This window comes from Lonchura striata, chromosome 14 (assembly GCF_050655825.1).
Source record: "Lonchura striata isolate lonStrDom1 chromosome 14, ASM5065582v1, whole genome shotgun sequence".
In the NCBI taxonomy this organism is placed as follows: Eukaryota; Metazoa; Chordata; class Aves; order Passeriformes; family Estrildidae; genus Lonchura; species Lonchura striata.
Window position 1 is genome coordinate 6145413 of NC_140716.1, and position 18157 is coordinate 6163569.

At 44.7% G+C, this 18157-nt stretch overlaps 1 protein-coding gene across 3 annotated transcripts in view; it reads left to right on the forward strand.

The window, feature by feature from the left end:
- PDGFA (platelet derived growth factor subunit A) overlaps positions 1-18157 on the forward strand; it is an 87244-nt gene that overhangs the window by 35372 nt on the left and 33715 nt on the right. Inside the window, exon 7 of one of the 3 annotated variants that reach the window (XM_085592236.1) lies at positions 238-1823. The exons of 1 other annotated variant lie outside the window; for it this stretch is intronic. The gene's annotated coding sequence lies outside the window, so the exon portion shown is untranslated. Of the gene's footprint in view, positions 1-237; positions 1824-18157 lie in introns of those variants that run through there. One more of the 3 variants, XM_085592237.1, reaches the window with a different exon arrangement.

An 18157-nucleotide genomic window follows, 5' to 3' on the forward strand; every position in this document is an offset into this window, starting at 1 on the left:
TCATGCACTTGGTATTCACAGGGTGAATTTGGTTTACCTCTAGTGCTTTTTGAAGGAGAAATTTCACCCTACAAATGCAGAGCTTCTGCTTTACTAATGTCTCTGTGTGCACAAAAGTGGTGCCTGTTCTTCAGAGTCAGAGTAGTGAGGATGACCCTGTTGTATCATAATTAAAATGGATTTTGCATCATGTACATGTAGATAACAGTGGGAAAAAATAATCTTTCCCCTTTTCAGAATGGTTCCTGAAGCTCTGCAATGTCTTTGACCTGCAGGATCTACAGATGGAAAGAACTGTTGAAGATCTGAGTACGAGACTGTTCCTGCTGCCAGAGGCTGTATTTGTACCATGTATTTATATGTGTATGTATTTATATAAGCCTGATGCTCGGAAAGGACTGGAGCCGTGTGTGTTCTTAATTAGATTTGGAAGTCTGGAGATGCAGCATCCACCCAGATTCTTGTTAACCAGGGGAGGACCCAGGGCTGTGGGGTCTGCCCAGTGCCACTCACATGCCAGAGAGGTCAAGGTGGTGATGCCCTGTCCAGGGGGTGGCCAGGGCTGTCCCTGGGCAGGTGCCTGCTCTGTGTGTGGGGTAAGCACTTGTCCTCCTGTCCCATGGTCTGCATCACCCTCACTGCAGCCCCAAGGGCACTTCTCTGAGTACACAGGGCAGACAGGCAGCTGTCTGTTGCCTCCAGGATTAGATCCTGGGATTAGATCTCTTATGGACCATGCCATATAATTAAAATAGTCCTGGAAGAGCAGAGAGGCAATGTGCCACCCATACACAGCTGAATACTGAGGGGCTGTGCTTGCTCACAGACCCACTGCAGCTGAAAGCAAATCTCTCCACTAACACAATTTACAGCAGCAATTTCCACCCAAACATCTCCAGTGCCTGGTTATATTCATGAGCTTGCAGTGCCCTGAGAGATAACACTGCCTTTGCCCCTGGTTCAAAAAGAGCAGAAGGGGTAAGTGGTTGGCTCAAGGTTAGGTGGGAGTCACTGGAGATGGTGCTCCACACTCCTGCCTTCAAAGGAATTTGCTGTGGTGACCAGAGCAAACAGCCCCTGCTGTTACCATGCTGTGGCGTGTCACTCGCACTTTGTATCTGAGATGCTGTGTCTGGGTAGGTATCACTGTCCTTGTGAAACCAACTTTTAGTTCTGGAGTGTGGGTGAACACTTGTCATCGTGCCAGGATGACACAAAGTCTAGAAATTATGATGGCAATTCAGGTCATGGGATAGAGGGGGAAAAATGCTGTCTCAGAAGTGTCCCCGTCTGGTGTCACTGCTGGCGATTATTTAAGATGCAGGACATGACTGTGGCAAAGATCAGGTTGTAGCTGATATGAATCATGCCTTGAAATAACACTTTCCTTCTTACATTGTGAAAATTACAGCAGTATGGGAAGTGAGGGAAAATGGGATTTCCCTGGAGGTTAAAGATTTTCCTTTAATCAGCTTTCATAATGTTAATTAAACTTTTGGAACAATGGCTGAGTCCTGGGATCCGCCCGCTCTTGCATAACTATCTCACAATGCTGATTTCACTTTCATGTTTATTTGCCAGCATGATTCCAAGTGAGAGCTGAGCAAGATCTCCACACCAAGGAGCTCCTTGGGATTTTGGGAGAACTCCCCTCCCTCTCTTACCTCTTCTGGGAAGAGAAGACTCCAGCTCTCCCCTCCCAGGGACGAGCGGCCCAGAGGGATCAAAGCACTTTGTCTGTCATCATCACCCCATCTGCAAATGGGGCTAATAAAAACTTACTGTTATTTTGAGGCTAGTGCATATAAATATATACCCACCCATATGGAGAAAAGGGTGTGTTTATAGAGATCAGTACATGGATACATCTATTCCGGGTAGGTAAGATGGATTACAGTGCCACTTGTTCCCTGAATTTTTCACTCTTTCTGTAGCATAGTTGCTATGTGCCCATGGGAGCCATCATCCCTGGTCCTTTCAGCAATGGGCTTAATATAACCTGGTCTCACATCACACACACAGAGCTCTGGGGAAGAGAAAATTTGGGGAATGTTTCACAGGCAGGGCATGACATTGATCACCCCAGAGGGCACACCCCATGGGAATGGGGCACATTTCCTGGGCCTCTTGGTGCCAGACTGGGATGTCTCTCCTGGTGGTCTGAGATGTGTTGGTGAGTCCCAGAGCTGTACTAGTGATGTCTCAGAGCAGCCACTAGCCACACAGGTGCAGCAGGTGCACACACATCCAGAGCCACAGCCTGGCCACTTTGTTCTTCATGTTAGAAAAATCTTGCTTCAAAAATAAGGTATGAAAATGTACAAATGTTGGACACTATCAGGAAAAAAAGGAACATATATTTTAGGTCAAAGAGTTATCTAGCTCAAGATTTTTAAATATGTGCAAAATGCAGTTTGTGCAGAAAGGCCATTAATCAGCCTCTGGAAGAACTGCCTTTTCTGCCTATTTTTAAGCTGCAAAATAAAAACAAAAAGCGGGTCGTGCAGGGGCAGCTCCAGTTTCCCATTGTACAGAGCAGGAGGGCACCTCTATCTGGCAGTCTCCTGCTTCCCTGGCAACATGTTCACATCTCTGCAAAAGCTGTTTAAATACTCTGAGCCACGCAAACTCCACGGCACTTTCCCTGTTGACACACGCCTTTGTCTGCTCAGAGGAGGTGCTCTGTAAACACCAGTGCTGGACAGTTTTTATGTGACTTATTCCTGATTCATTGGTTCTAAATTAGTAGCCCCAAGGCACACACCTTTCCTACAGGCAGGGAAGGGATTGCCTCTTCTCCCCACCTTTGGGAACTTTGACCTGCTGGGATCACAAACTGCAGGAAATCTCAGAGGTGAAGTCCCAGGTACCGCCAGCAGTAAAACCTGGGAGTAAACAGATTAGATGTGTTTGAAAGGCATTTCAAGGGAGCTTGAACTATCTGGCTCAGCTTCCCTACACCACCAGCAAGGTTATTTCAAGACTGATTCTAATAGCATGAAGGCTTCTTCCTTAATACAGGAATTGGCTGTGTAATTTCTATATATATACATATATATTTATCTTTTCCTCTTTGGCAGTGAGGAATTGAAACTTCTTCTCCACACCCCTTTGATTAGCACAGGAGTGGCAGGAGGGATTTTTCCTCTCTTAGTCATTCTGCGCAACCTTTGAGCCCAGGTTTTCCACCCTGTTCCCATTAGGAAGCTGCAGAGGCCACGCGAGTGAGTTCCTGGCCAGCTGGGAGCTGTCAGCTGCCTTCAAAGCCCTGGCCAGCCCTTCTGTGATAAATCCATGGTGAGGTGTGTAATGCACATGGTATCAGCCCCATATCCCACACAGTTCCTGTCCCAACAGGGATGAAAGCTTTTTTAAGAACTGGAGTACAAAAGGGGAAAACTTATTTCTTGGATTTTTGAGTCAGTTTATAGAGCAGTCAAGAGTGTTAGGGTTGGATCTTGCTTGATTTTAACACAGGGCTGCTGGTTGTAGGTTTTACCAGCCATTCACAGGAGTGAGGTGAGAAAGCCCTAAAAACTGGGCTGGTCCTTCCCAAATCCTCCCTTGCAGATGGCAAAGTACATTGTTGATTTACACAAAAAAGAAATGCAGAATCCACTCTAGACATTTTGGGCTGAGACAAATGAAGATTTTGTTTTTGTTTTGTGATTCTGGCTTTGGCATCACCTTTCCAGTTCTCTTTTGTTTGGTCTCTCAGTGATTCATCTCTCCATTTCACTTCTCTTTTGTTTGTTCCATAATTGCTGGCTTAACCTGGAGGCATGAGGCTTCCTTGTGGAAACATCACCAGGCTGTCAGTCAGCCACAGAGAGGTGGTACAGCTGGTACAGTCCTTCCTCCCTCTCAGGAGTGAGTGAATCATCCCCTGAATATGCAATATCATCCAGGACAGAAGCCAGAATTCTCAACAGGCACATGAATTTGAGCATCTCTGGAAACATTATTTCCACATTTTGGGCAGACTAAGAGACAGTAAGTAAATAAGCAAGCTGTGGCATTTGCAATCTCTTGTAGTTTTATTTAAAGTGACTGCCTGTGCTCAAAATGCTTGTGTGGGTATTAAAAACACACAGAGAAAAGCGTGTATCCTTGATCTGATACTGCCCAAGGCAGCTTCAGGGTATGGCCCATTTAATGCCATTGAGCAGTCCATTGAACAGTTAAGAACCCACCAGAAACAGTAACTGCCTTCTTTCCTCATGAACACTCACAAGAACCAACACATCCCAAACCCTCTGTGTTGCTGGCCTCTGGATTTATCCTCTGGAACTGTGTCCATGCTGGCTCTTGGTCCTGCAGGGAGCTGTTTGCCACTGCCCTGGCCCAGGAGCAGTGAAAGGCACGTGGGCTCCTTCCCTCAGCTGGGAACTTGCTCAAAAGTGTCTCTCCTCCAAGGAAAAGACCAATTTCCCATGTTTTCCTGGGCTGCAGGGGGGAACAGAGAATTCTCTGCAGCCAGAGAATCAGGGAATATTCACTGCATCAGCAGGTAGTCCATGACACAGCATTTCACAGGATCACCTGGTTTTCCTGAGCTCTCGTGTGCCATGCTCATGAATCCAATAAAACTGCCCCGGAGTGAAGATGCAATGAGATTTCGCTGCTAAATGTGAGAGATGCAGTGGGAAAAGAACACTGCTCTGGCTGAGCTGGGAGCCACTGGTCAGGAGAGCTGTGCTATGGTTTTCTCTACTCTTATTAATACCGGGAGCCAAGACTTTTTCTGCTTCGTTTTTGTGCCAAGGTCATAGCTATGTGTTAACCTTCATCAGTCCTTCTGATGATAACAGTGAAAGCAAAATACCATTAAAATTTTCTTCCTATATGTTTAAACCACTCCGGCACTTTTCCAGGCAGTGTTTGTGCCCCTGTTTATGCTGCAGACCCTGGTGACCCTGGAATACTTTTATTTACGACAGCATAAGCATCATTTCCATGGCAACATGCTTTTCAAGCTGCAGATTGGGGATTGCAATTTCCTGAGCAATAGAAGAAGCAATGGTGGATTTTTTTTCCCCTCCTAATCAGCTAGTAGCAACTTTCATGTGCAAAACAACCAGCCAGGACAAATCAGTTAAAAGCTACATTATCATCAAGGCAATTTGAAAGCTCAGCATGGTTAGCCTAAAAATAAAAGAGAGTTAGATCCAGTTGTTTAATGGAAATAGAGATGGTGAGATGATATCCTCACTGCTGCTCTGGTAAATTGGCTTCAATGTGCTCTGCAATGCTGCCTAATGAGGAGCAGAGCAGTTCCTTTCACTGCAGTGACACATTATTTACAGGAAGACTAGGACAGTTTTAATCCTATATGGCTTCAGACAATGCTTTCCCATATTGGAGGAGATGACAAAGCCTGTTTGAAAACAGTCCAAACTATCAACAAAGGAATGTTACAAACAGGGATGTTGGTTAGCAGCTCGTGTGAAACTGCCCTTGGTGCTCTCTGCCTTCAGAGAGCACTGGGGTGGAGCTGCTCCCTGGGGTGGAACAGCCTTCTGTGCACACAGAGGTGCCAGCAAAGCCCTGGGGACAGAAACGCAGGACTGGGATGGAGAAATGTCACTTGGCAGTGCCACAGCACTGCTTCCCTCCCCAGAATGGGTCTTCAACAGCAATGAAGTGTCGTCATGCCACAAGCAGGATCACTGAGGGGCAGAAAGATGCAAAGATGTGCCCAAGGTTGCTGTGGCTGACAGTCAGAGGTGCTCCCTGGCACCCAGGACACCATCCTGTCTACCAGGGGCAGTGACCCATCTATCAGAGCAGGGTGTTTGGAGGATGGGTCTGTCCCCTGCTCAGCCAGCCTGGTGCCCAGCACCACTGGGACCATCACTGCTCGCTGGAGATCAGCACTTTTCACAGCTGCTCTTCCCACCATCTCTCACTGGCAGAAAATTTGCACTCAAAATACTGCCTTAAGGAATTCAGAAAAAGGGGAGGATTTCTTTCTTGCCATATTGCCCTTGAGAGCAAAGAAATCTCACTTCCTATCCAGGCAGGATTTGATGCTGACCAGGCCAAGCCCAGGGAACTGCTGTGTACCAGGACGGGTGTACTTAGCAGCACTGCTTCACACCTCTCTGTATTATCAGTTACTCATGTCTGAGTTCCAACTTAGACCTTAAAGGTGACACTACAGAATTATCAGAGACAAATTTCTAAGTCATAGTAGAAATCATTTCAGAGGAAATAAGTGCTGCTGCTGGTCCCACCCACTAGAATTATTTGAGGCAAGGGGTAAATAAATATTAAACTACATTCTGTAATAGTAAAAGTACACTCTGCTTGCTAAAAACCACATTCACACTGATTTGCTTTGGGCCTCCAATAGTTTTGGGGCAAAACTTCCACTGGTTTTGAAAGCAGTAGGACAGCAGAGGTGCCTCCAAGTTCAGGGGATCCCCACATGTTGTGAGGTACAGCTGGCCATTAACTCTCCTGGAGGAAGCTGAGGAGATGCTGCTTTCAAACCCCAGCTTTTCCAAGGCAGGGCCTGGTGATGTGTTCTGAGTGAGCTATTGGACCAGCCCACTGCAGAGCTCAGTGTCAAAAGCTTCCAGGACATCAGGATCTGCAAGGAGCCCTGGACTAGGCAACATTGAAAGGTTCCTTTTGACCCAAACCATTCTGTGATTCTGTGACTAAAACCACTGCATATTGATGTGCAGTGCCAACCAGGCATCCCAGCACTCTCCTCCCTTAGAAGCCAGTTGTCAGACAGGATTTGGAGCCCAGGCACCTGGGAAAGGAGCTCAGGCAGCCCCTAAGCACGTTCTGCCCCAGGGAGAGCGCTCACCCTCGTGCTGGCTGGCAATGGGAGAGCAGGAAGGGTTTCCAGCCTGCTCTCATGGTTTAGACTTGAACTTGGAACTGTTTGTTTTTGCTACGCCACCCCTTCCGCCCTAGTTAATAGTCAACTTTGAAACCCAGCTTTATGTCCCATGTTTGATTTACATTTCAAATGCAGGGCCAGCAGGGCAGGCTGTCTAAATCACTTGTCAGCACAGGGGAAGGAGGTGACACAGTGGGAGGAAAAAGTGAGATGGGGCTATGGCCCAGGATAAACGTTCAGGCAGCTGGGCAAAGCTGTTCCTGGGAGAGCCCCCAGCAAGCGACAAATGCTCACCTTGCCCAAAGGTTGGGGTCCAACCCAGGCACCACACAGGGACCAGTTTGTCTCCTTTGATTTATGCTCCATTCCTCCAGCTCTGCAACCCTGCATCCTGTTTTCCTTCTCCTCTGCAGCTGTATGTGGAGGTGAGGGCTCAAAAAGGCCCAGTGAGAGGAGTTTCTTTTGAAACCAAAAATAGCCTGTCATGATTTTACCGTTTTTTTTTTTTTTTTTTTTTGGTCAGCATGTCGCAATCCTAAATTTATCACTGAATTGGCATACAGGAAGCCTCTCTAATCTCCAGTTGGAGGGCACAGGGCAGAGCGAGTTCACCGGCCACTCTCAAGAACCGTCTGGCTGGAAATATCATTTTCAGCTGCTCTTTGATGAGGTAACATCAAGGAGCAGAGTGGCTGCACACACCACCCGGGCTGCTGCCAAATGGAGTGCAGGGCCAGTCAATGCCGCATTGAGGAAAGGGGAAACATTTGCAAAATCGGTCAAAAATGAATTAGATGTGTTTTAAAGTAATTCCTGTGCAGACTGTTTACTTGGAATGGCACAAATATGTCCTTAGAGACCTTCCCAGGCTTGACCTGATGGATGTGGTGATGCCTAATCCTGTTCTGATGCTGCTGCCCAGAGTTGTGCTGCGCGTGTCTCGACAGCTCATCAGCAGGGCCCTGCTGGCTGCCACACACTGCCCTGATGCCTTTGTGCAACAGGACAAACTCCTCCTTTCATCTTTTTAAATTAAACACAACATCCTTGGGCTGCAGAAGGAACAGCCAGCCCCTGGTGGAGGTGGCTGGTGGAGGAGCCAGTGTGGAGGCACAGCCCAGCACCATCAGAGGTTGGTGAGAGCATCCTGCCTCTCTAGTGAGCCCACATTCACCCCAGCTTCCCAAGATTTTGCTGGAAATTGCTACTTCTGTTTCTTGCAAGCATGTTAAAAACTACCTGCCAGGTTCAGCTGATGTAAATCCTCATAAATTCGATCACCAGCCTTATTCCCCAATAACTGCTGCTTAATGCTCTGTTTCTTCATAGCTGCAATTTCTCTCAGTTTATTTTATCATGGTGCCTTGCTCTCAGTTTCACCACACACATCCTCTATATTGCCAAAAAGGCAGTGGTGAACATGAGCTGTGTTACCAGAAATCACATTCCTGTTCCTTGGCTCATTTCTCCCTCATTTCCTTTTGACTTCCTATTTTAAGTCTGCATGCATGACATACCTGTCAGCTAGATCCACTCAAATATTTATCCAGTAATTCAATCAGTGAATTTTATGGTACATTGCTAACTACATTGATGATTTTCTCCTCATTCACGGAGCCTGGGTTGTGGCGTGTTAGGGAGCTGGAAGGCTGCAGGTTCGTGGGGGTCTATGAAGTCAGAGAAGATTATAAACCATGAAAAATTTCTCCTTTTCTTCTGACACCTGTGTGCTGTGTGCTGTGCTGAGGGGAAGGGGAAAGCTCCAGAGCCTTGCTGGGACTTGGGCATCGACGTGACCCCACATCAGCCTCAGCTGGGGCCAACTGCCGGCACATGCCGAGGGAAAAGCAAACAGAGAAGGGGCAGAGTCCGCTGGAACTGGGAGTGAGGGATTTTACCTTTAAATTTCAGAGCACATCCCCTTTGTCCACTCCCTCCTAATCTCCACTCATTCAGAAGACAGAAACTAGTCTTTCATAGGGAGCTGTTGAGCCAAACCCAGCTTCCAGGCTAGAAGAGCTTTAGGAGATACACCAGAGATACTCCAGGCTGTGCTCCTGAAGCCAACCATGACCCCAGGCTGGAGCTCCCCAGAGCCAGGCACCATGGCTGAGCACCCCAAAGTCCCCCTGCTCTGTACCCCAGGGATGGGTACCCCTGGGCTCTGGTGCTTTGGCCAGTCAACCCTTTCCTCACCTCAAAACGGGGCCTCAAAGAGAGGGAGGAGTGAGAGCTAGCACCCTTTTATAGTGTGAGTAATGGCTCAGCAATACCTTCCCCCGGGGCAAGGTATGCTCCACACACCGTGATTTCAAAAGAAGTTAAAAAAAAAAAAAAGGCAAAGAAGGAATGAGGAACTAACTCAACACACCCTGTAGGCAGGTTCTGGCTTCCCAGGGAGAATTAGAGTGCAGCCTTCCAAACTGTGCTTAATATGTTATAAACAGCTTTTTCTTTTGCCCCTTCCCCAACCTGAACCCCAGTATTTTTTTTTAAAGGGTAATGCTCTAACCTTGACAGGATGAGAGAGATGTTGTATATGTGTAGCTAGAGATACTTTATCACCCATTTCCATTAATAGCTATTAAGAATAGGGATAGAAATGATAATCTCCCTCTGTTGCATCCTGTGCCCAGTCTCCAGGAATCCCGTTACTTAATGTTTGAAACATCCTTTGGAGGATGGATGGATGTAGTCGCCCCCCACTCATTCCTGGCTCTGGAAGCAGCAGCACACCCCGAGCTCTGCTCACCACAAGCTCTGGATTTGGCTACAGAGCTTCAGGCATTTGCTGAAGGGCTTTGCTGGGCTGGTGTGCTTGATATCTTGCAGGATAGGGAAGGAAGGCAGCAGGAGATTAAGGATTTTATCGCGTTCCCAGGAAAGTTCAGTGCAGAGTTTCATTGATTTGTGTGGAAAAGAAGCTGACCCTCATAGTTTGCACAGCTGGGAAAGAAGCCTGGGAGATCCCAGTGTCCTGTCCTTTCCTCTAACCATTAGGTACACTTCTTTGAGAAATATTGGACATGGGGGAATTTACACTGTCTTCCAACCATGAAGGTTGCTCCAAAAAGAAGCAATATTCTTATATAATAAGAAGCATAAATCTATAATAATTACATAATAATGTATATTATCGGTGCATCAGAGTAAGTGCCAGGCTGGACACAGTGTCTTTCAGCATACCTTGGCAGTTTTACTAGAACAGCAGATAAGTGGAATTGATACAACCTTGTCAGAAGTGTGGATACTTTTCCCCCCTGCAATACCTGCACTTAGCTGAAATTCCATACATGATTACATTTTACTTGGGTATATCTCCTACAGCAGTGGCATGAGGCCTATTAGGAAATAACTTCAAACTTACTGAAATCCAAAGCATTTTCAGTGTATCAGTAACCTCAAACAACTCTGGTTAATTGCTGAAGTGACACTGCCTTCACGTCTCAAATAGCATTAGCTGATATTAGCTAGAATATGAAGCTCAGAAGATGAAAACATTTTAGGCTGGACCATCTCTTGTTAAGACTCTTGCAGATGCAGTCAGACTAGGTAGCTCAGCATGCCCTGGTTTTCTCAAAACTCTTTGATAAAATTATAATAATAATTGTAGTATATTAGCTAGTCCTCAGGGACAGCTCCATTTTCCATGCATGTAACCTTTACTGCTTTGGGATGCAAGCTATTTGTCTTGGCAGCCTGAAACAGCCCATAACTTCACCATGATAACCATTTTTAGTTTGGCCTGTAGATATATATTTTTTTTCTTTTTCAAATCCATCTGTCCTGAGAAGTCAAACTCCTGATTTTATCTTGAACCACCCACCCTCTTCACTTACAAAGAAGACCTTGGAACAAACCCTCATCCTCTTCCTTTGCTTTTTGGTTTTCCCTTGCCTCATTCTCAAAGAGATTCATGTTTCTGTTTCACTGTGTCCGGGTTAAATACTCTGTGCCTGGAATTTTGTACTCTGAGGTTCTGTATTTATTACCTCACAATAACAGCAATAACAGCCAAAATACTTCTGTTGAATTTACAAGTTTTAAGAACAAGAAAAACAACCCAGAAATCATTTTCCTGCCTTAGCAAAGCTGTTGATGATGGGTGCATGCATGAGAAAAGAAACCAGCTCTTCCCCCATCCTTTTCTATTTTTCTCAGAGGCAAAACCAGCAAAAACATCTCTGCTAGAAAAATCATTGAGGCTTGTTGCCAGTGGTTTGCCATTCAGCAGGTTCATTCAGACTGTTTTCATGGGTGATTCTTTTTTCAGATATCCAGCACCCAAATATAGCAGATGTGGATGATTTCTGCCTTTGAAAAGAGAAAAATAGTCATTTTGATGAAGACAGTGGGACTGATGCAAAATGCAGAGTGAGACCCAGTGCTTGGTGAGAGCCTTGAGGTGATTCTCATCTTCAGATTATCATGGAGGCAGCTGTGAGGAGTCTGTAACTAATTTATAGCAGAACATGGGGCTGTTTCATGTTGCCATAGGTTCGAGTTCAGCCCAGAATTTGCACGGGGTTGGGGGGACTGAGGTCTGTCTTTGCCCTGTTCTTTCAGACTGTGAGCTACACAGGGCACCACGTGCTCTCATCAGCTGCCCAAGTGCAATTAGACCTGAGCAAACTCAGCCATGGGGGAAAGAATTATGCTGAGGAATTGTCTTAGGAGTGCTGTGAAAGTGGCAGCAATTTGAGAGACACTGGGAAAAACGCCTCTGGTAAAACATGTACTTCTTCACCAGTATTTTAGGCGTAGGCACAAAATGATGTTGAGTGTTTCTTGCTTCCCACAAAGTGCAAAGCTGTTCCTTTAGGTTCATCCCAAATCCTCTGAGTGACTAATTCCCTCTCAGAGTTAGCAGGGAGAGACACGCTGGTCTGCTACACAGACTTAGCAGGGATTACTTGGTTTATCAGCATCAGTTTCCCTACACTCCAGAGCCACTCTTATTCCCAGCCAGATGTTCAGAGGTGGGCTCAGCATCTGGGCAGTGCCTCATCAGACCCTCTGGGTCCTCACTGACAAATACCTGCAAAAATGCTTTTTATCTGTTTGGTCTGGCTTGTCACAAGGCCACAGGGAGCACCCTCACAGGCTGGGTTCAGCTACTTGGGCTCCCACTTGGCCATCCATGCTGGGCAGTCAGGGACATTTTTGGGATTTGAATTTCTGACTCCTTGAAGGACTCATGGAATCACCCATTTTGCTGACAATCAAAATTGTTCAGCAAGCTGTACTGCCTCTTGGGAACCAGTATGTAGATATTCTTTAATAGCACTCGGGGCTTTACCTCTGATTAGGAACAGATTAATATTAAAATAATTAATGTTAATGTATTAATAGTACTAGATGTTATATTTTATTATCTCAAGATATGATATGCATATTAATGAGTTAATGGCAATTTCTAGCTAATTAACATCAAGTTTCTTGGATTATGTTCTTTGCTCAGTTGACCACTTTACAGCTTCTGGCAGTTAGGTGTGATAAAAGACTTGCAGGATCAAAACAAATTTTTTAAAGTTCTAATTACTGTTATTTTCAACATCCCAATCTGAAGAGTATTGGACTGATCTCTCCTGGGAGAACTGGAAGGTGTCTTGTGTCACTTGAAGGTTACTGGGTGAGTACAAACATGCCACATTTATTTAAATCTGTCATTTCCTTTCCCCACGGTTACTCCTAATTCGACACCAAAAAGGCTTTACCTCCTTGATGATGTCAAGAAAAAGTCTTTGTTTCAGCCTGCTCTGCCAACCCAGTGACATAACTCGAGCTGCCAGATATCTCTTTCCTCATACACAGGTGTCATTCCTCTGGATCTTTCCAGTTCTACTGCTAAAGTGTATCCCATTTATTCTGGTTATCTAGAAATCCTCCCTTCCCCTCCAGCCCAGTCCACCTTTCATCCCAACCATCTGGAAGACTGCTGTTAGGCAATGCTATCTTGGTCTAATTTGCAAGAAATAATTGATTTATTACTGCTACATACCTTCCCTTGATTTTCCTGGACATGGCAGAAATAACAGGCTGCCCTGGTCTTAAAGAACTTCACATAAATTGCACTCACACACAACATATCTGGGTGATAAGGGGACCTGAGCTCAAAGGAAGCCCCATCATGTCTCAACCCTCTGGAGTTTTGAGAGGTTTATTTTAATAATATCCTGACTTTAGCATATACAATCCACGGTATTTGCCAAGCTTAAAACAACAGCCACAGGAGGATCCTGTACATTTTGCAACCGGTTCTCACATCAGCAGAGTGCTGATCCTGCATGGAATTCATTCCACATTTTATTCATTATCTGAATGAGTTATCAAGACAGCTCTCTGCCTGGCTGGAGGTACCAACATAGTGCAGACAGATTTTTTCCCACAGAACTCTCTGAAGCAATACTGTCAGCATGGCTATATTTAATGGGCTCTACCCATGCAGTCAATCTCTCAGTGCAGGAGAAATAGTTTACAATCTCTGAAACCCTACACTCCTCTCTGCCACGGAGCAGGAAAAAGTAACATCTACCGTCATTCCTTTTGCATGTCGCTGGATCCAGGGGGAAGGGGAGGCTAATAAGACAATGAGGACATTGAAAACAATATTTTAAGAGGCAGAGCAAGGAAAAAAAAATAAAAAGAAATCAGTAGTCAGCATCTGCAAGCAATCTTTAACCACAGCTAAAGGCTGCCTCTTAATTCACATGTGTCATGCCCTTCTTACCTTTGCTTTAGGCTTAGTTTAGAATAACCTGTGATCTTTTTTATATCATTGCTATTGCTGAGTGAAGAGTTAGGACAAAGACTGCTGCATGCAAAGAAGTTTCTTCCAAGTTAAATGCCACCAGGCAGAAAATAACTGACATTTTGGAAAGATAACACAGGGCAGCATTATGTGCTTCAGAGTCCTCTGCTGTAGCCCTGCAGAATGCCTGACAGAGCTGCCACACACATTCAGGTAAAGGTCATTTGTCCAAAAGTGATTTCTGTGAAATAAAATTGCCTGTTTGACAGTTTTGAAAATAACTCTGGTTCATGAATATAGCACAGAAATATCACTACATGCTCATGAGGGGTAAGTGGCAGGGTAATGGTGTGAGCTTCCCTTCACATCTGAAATAAATCTCCTGGGATGGGGGAGAGGGCTTGGTGAGTGATGTCTGTGAAACTTGGGCCAGGGAATGGGAAGGCTCCACACTACACGTGGTGTGAGCACTGTGGAGGGAGAACAGTCGTTTTAGTGAGGTTTGGCAGGATTTACCTTCGGAGCAATGACACTGCTGAAAAATAAAATGACCAGATGAGACAACACAGCTGGATGGATGACAAGAGGGATGGGGAGCACTTTACTTGGGAATGAGCAGTGGCACAGCCGTGTTGGGGTGCTCATCACGACTGAAAATGCAACTCAGCTGTGGCAGGAGGAAAGCCAGGAGCTTATATGAGACATCTATCTCTGTAAGTCCAAAACCTTATTCCCAGGATTTTATTATAAGTGCTACAGAGTTGGGAAGTATAGAGGTTTTGAAATGCAAACATTTAAAGGCTACCATAGATCAAAACTTTAGGATTGATGTTCATCACTTTTTATCATGCTGTACGTGATATGTGTGTAGATCCTTCTTTAAAGTCATAAACTACATCAATTGTGATTCTCCAGGTCAAAATTTCCCCCTCTACAAGGCATAGGCATAAAGTTGACTGCTCTTACGACACAGTTTAATTCTTAACTCTCCAGTCAGACAGGAAAGGATCCAGAGTCTTCTTGCCCACTATGTCCTCCTCCTCCCCCCTTTATGAAAAAAAACCCAAATGTGCAAGTTATAAATAACACAAGTTATCTAACATTTCACCATATAAGGAATGAGCAGAAGTGGAAATGCTGATTTCTTTTTTGCCTTTAGCATTCAAATGAAATGGACAATATAGCAAACTGAATATTCCCAGTGAAAATGGTTTGTGGGCAGTTTTGGTGTCCTTGTGCTCTGCTCTGAGCTTTGTAGCCCCCTTTGCTGATGATTCAACAGCCAGGAATCAGAAGTTTGTCATTATATTCCTAAAGCATAATGGTCTCTGACCAGTTTGAAAGGAAGGGGCTCCCCTGCTCTTGTGTTCCATCCCGTGTACAGGTAGGGAGCACACAGGACAGGACGGTTTGTAAAAGCTTGTGGGACGTGTATGTACTCGCCAGAGGCTGTCACGAGCTCAGTAACAGCATCTTCACTGCTGCCTTTAGCCAGAGAGGGGATGTTTTGAGGGCAAGTACAGGCAGGTAGATCTGTTGTCATATAGATTAATCTTGGGGTAAGGTTTGAAGCTAATCTATTAGGAGCTAACATTGGAGTCTGAAGGAACTGGTTGGTTTAAACAATTTTCCCCCTAATTAAATAATAGGTGTCCTTCAGACCCCTTTTTCCCCATGAACAGAAGCTGATTTGGTTCTGGGAAGAAGATTCCTTCCCTCTGCATTTCTCCTCTGCAGCCTGAACTGGTCTCCAGTTAATTCATATGGAATTGAAAAAGGGAAGAAGATTTGAAGCTGTTCTGAGCCTCTTTCTCTCATACAGGGAGATATCAGCTACTGAAAAGCAGTTTTGTATCCCCTGGTAACACCAGGCTCAAGGAACATTTCACCAATAAGGAATCTGGCTACCTGGTTATTAACAGCCCAGTGCTTACTTACAGTTATCTCCTACTCTATTTACTCAAAACCAGGTATGAAAACATTCATGCTAAAAAACAAAAATAATGGGAAAATGCACTGATTTGGGAAACAAAGTGAGTTAAAGCAATGAACCACAGTATGTGTTTTTTAATACATGTACAGCAGCATAAGGAAACTGTGGGAAGCTAATTTGCAAGCCTGTTTACTGAATACCTGGAACAACTCCCATTTCCCATTTAAATTAGCTACAGGAAGCCAAGTGTCTAATTTGCTTCTCCAGTACCTGCTTGTTCCACTCATTTATGTCCTTAGCCTCATGAATTTGGTAGACCATCTCTCCTGGCATTTCAGATGTTTATTGCTGCATCTACAGTCTGTGGAAGCATTTCCAGGGAGAAATAAATGCAGCCTGCTAGCAGACAGGCCTGGCTCTGCACCTGCCTTGCACTTCACGGGCACAAACAGTATCTGGAGTCAGGAGAGCAGCAGGTCAGGGTTATCACATCCAAAATCCCTGGGCCAAAAACAGTATGCAGCTCTTGCAAAGGCAGGGACTGAGGAGCAGCCTCCTATTTGTGGTCAGTGCTAAAGCTGACCTGCTAAACCTGCTGTTCTGTATCCGGAGAGCTCTGGCTGCCCAGTGTTAAAGCAAAAGATACCCAGGCAGGGTAATAATGGGATTTAAAGTGTTCCCTTCCACTCACAACAGCACCTCAAAGCTGCTTTCCACCCCACCTGCTCAGGGCTAGCCCAGGCTCTGAAGAAAGCCTCTTGTTGCCATCAAATTTTTTGTCTCCTTGGGAAAGGAGGGGACGTGGCTTTGGGCTGTGAGAATTGCTCATGGAAAATGGTCCTGGGTTCAGTCCCTGTGCTCTGGTCTCCAGAGCCTGCGAGCTCAAAGGCTCAGCTGTGCGTCTCTAACCAATTATGGGCTGTGTTAGCATGGCAGCTTGCTTTTCCAGAGGCAGGTTTCTCAGTGGAAAAATGTGAGAAGTGTCAATAAATAGTGACAGTTTTGAGAGCACTGGGCCAAGGTTTTGTCTTGCCTATGGACAATGTTATATAATGGTTCTTTACCATCTGTGGACTTCTCTCAACCAAAAGCTGACCTGGAATATGTAGGTAATGCAGACGATGGAAAGGAAATGCCTTTGGTTTAGTAGTTGAAAACTGGTTTACTTTCAGGAATATTGAACTAGATGATCTTTCAAGTCCCTTCCAACCCAAACCATTTAATGATTCTGTGATTTGCAATGGCATAAAGCACGTGGAACAGCATTTTAAATGCTTTCTTCTGCTGCTGATCAGTTCTGTCACTAGCCAGCCTGCCCTCTGACTGGAGTGTGACTTTTCAATAGAACAATAAATGCTAGTTCACCCTCATGTATTTTATGTATTTGTTTGTTTGCTACTGACAAAAGAAGAAAATTCCTTTATTCTTTTTCCTCCTCTCTCTCCAGAGAGGTCAGGATTTATCCCTGAATGATTACATGATCTGTTTCATGCTAATTAAATAGAAAGCAAGTAAGAACTGTCGTTTATGGAGTCCTTAAGCCCAGAGGTCTTATTTTACATTTCAGAAGGAAATTGAAAACATTATTCCTTGGAGAACCGAGATATAAAAACACTGGGAAATATTCATGTAAGCGAAGCACACAGAAATATCCTTCATTTATGTTCCCATTTGTTAAAACAAAACGGTACTTTTTTAAGCAAATGATGAAAATTTAATACTTTCTTCACAGTAGGAATATCACTGGTATCAGCCTTATAGACAGAATGACTGTCTACCTCCTGGCCCTAAAAAACATCCTTTACAATACTGTGCAGTCAGACTTTGCCCCAGTAGATGAGTCTTGCTAAAGCTGTTGCAATTTGCACAGTGTTCTTTAAAATAATCATTTAAAAGTAGAGGTGGAAAAAAGAACTGTCATTCTTCCAGTATCAATGTTTGATTCACTGTTTTGACTCCTTTAAGCACATATCATTATGTCTTTCTCAGATGCCATACACAGTGAGTGAAATACATAACCTGTACTTAAGAACAGCATATTTTTAAATCAATGCTGAACAGCAAGAAGTTCAGTGGAGTTCTAATAAAACCCAAACCCCAAAACAAAACCCCCAACATCTAGCAACCTAGAACCTGCAGCTGCTTCTTTTGCTTCCTCAGTGATTTTACAGGCTTTATTACATTACATGATCTCACCCTTTTCCTTCTCCAGGTGGATGAAAACATGGCCATTGAAATGATATTCCTGTGAAGCTGCAGAACTCAGTTTGGTGGAGGAAGAATGGGACATAGGTGGTAAATGTTTCTAGGGCTGAATCACCTAAATTAAATTTCAGCTCCTACAGAACCATTTTAAAACAAGGCTTATAGTAAGGCAGGTACTCAGCAGAAGGAAACCTGGGGATCAATCAAAGTAGTGCTGAAATAGATGAATTATGGAGAGATTTTAATTGGCTTTGGACAGAGTTATAGGTAAAATCTCCCTCTTACCCAAGGCCTTAATGATCATAAATAAACAAGTGATTTTGGGTAAGGTGGGTGGGGAGGGCAGTAGCCACCCAGGAAAGCCACACAAAATAGCCAAAGTAATTTATCTTCATGAGGGCCATTAAGGAAA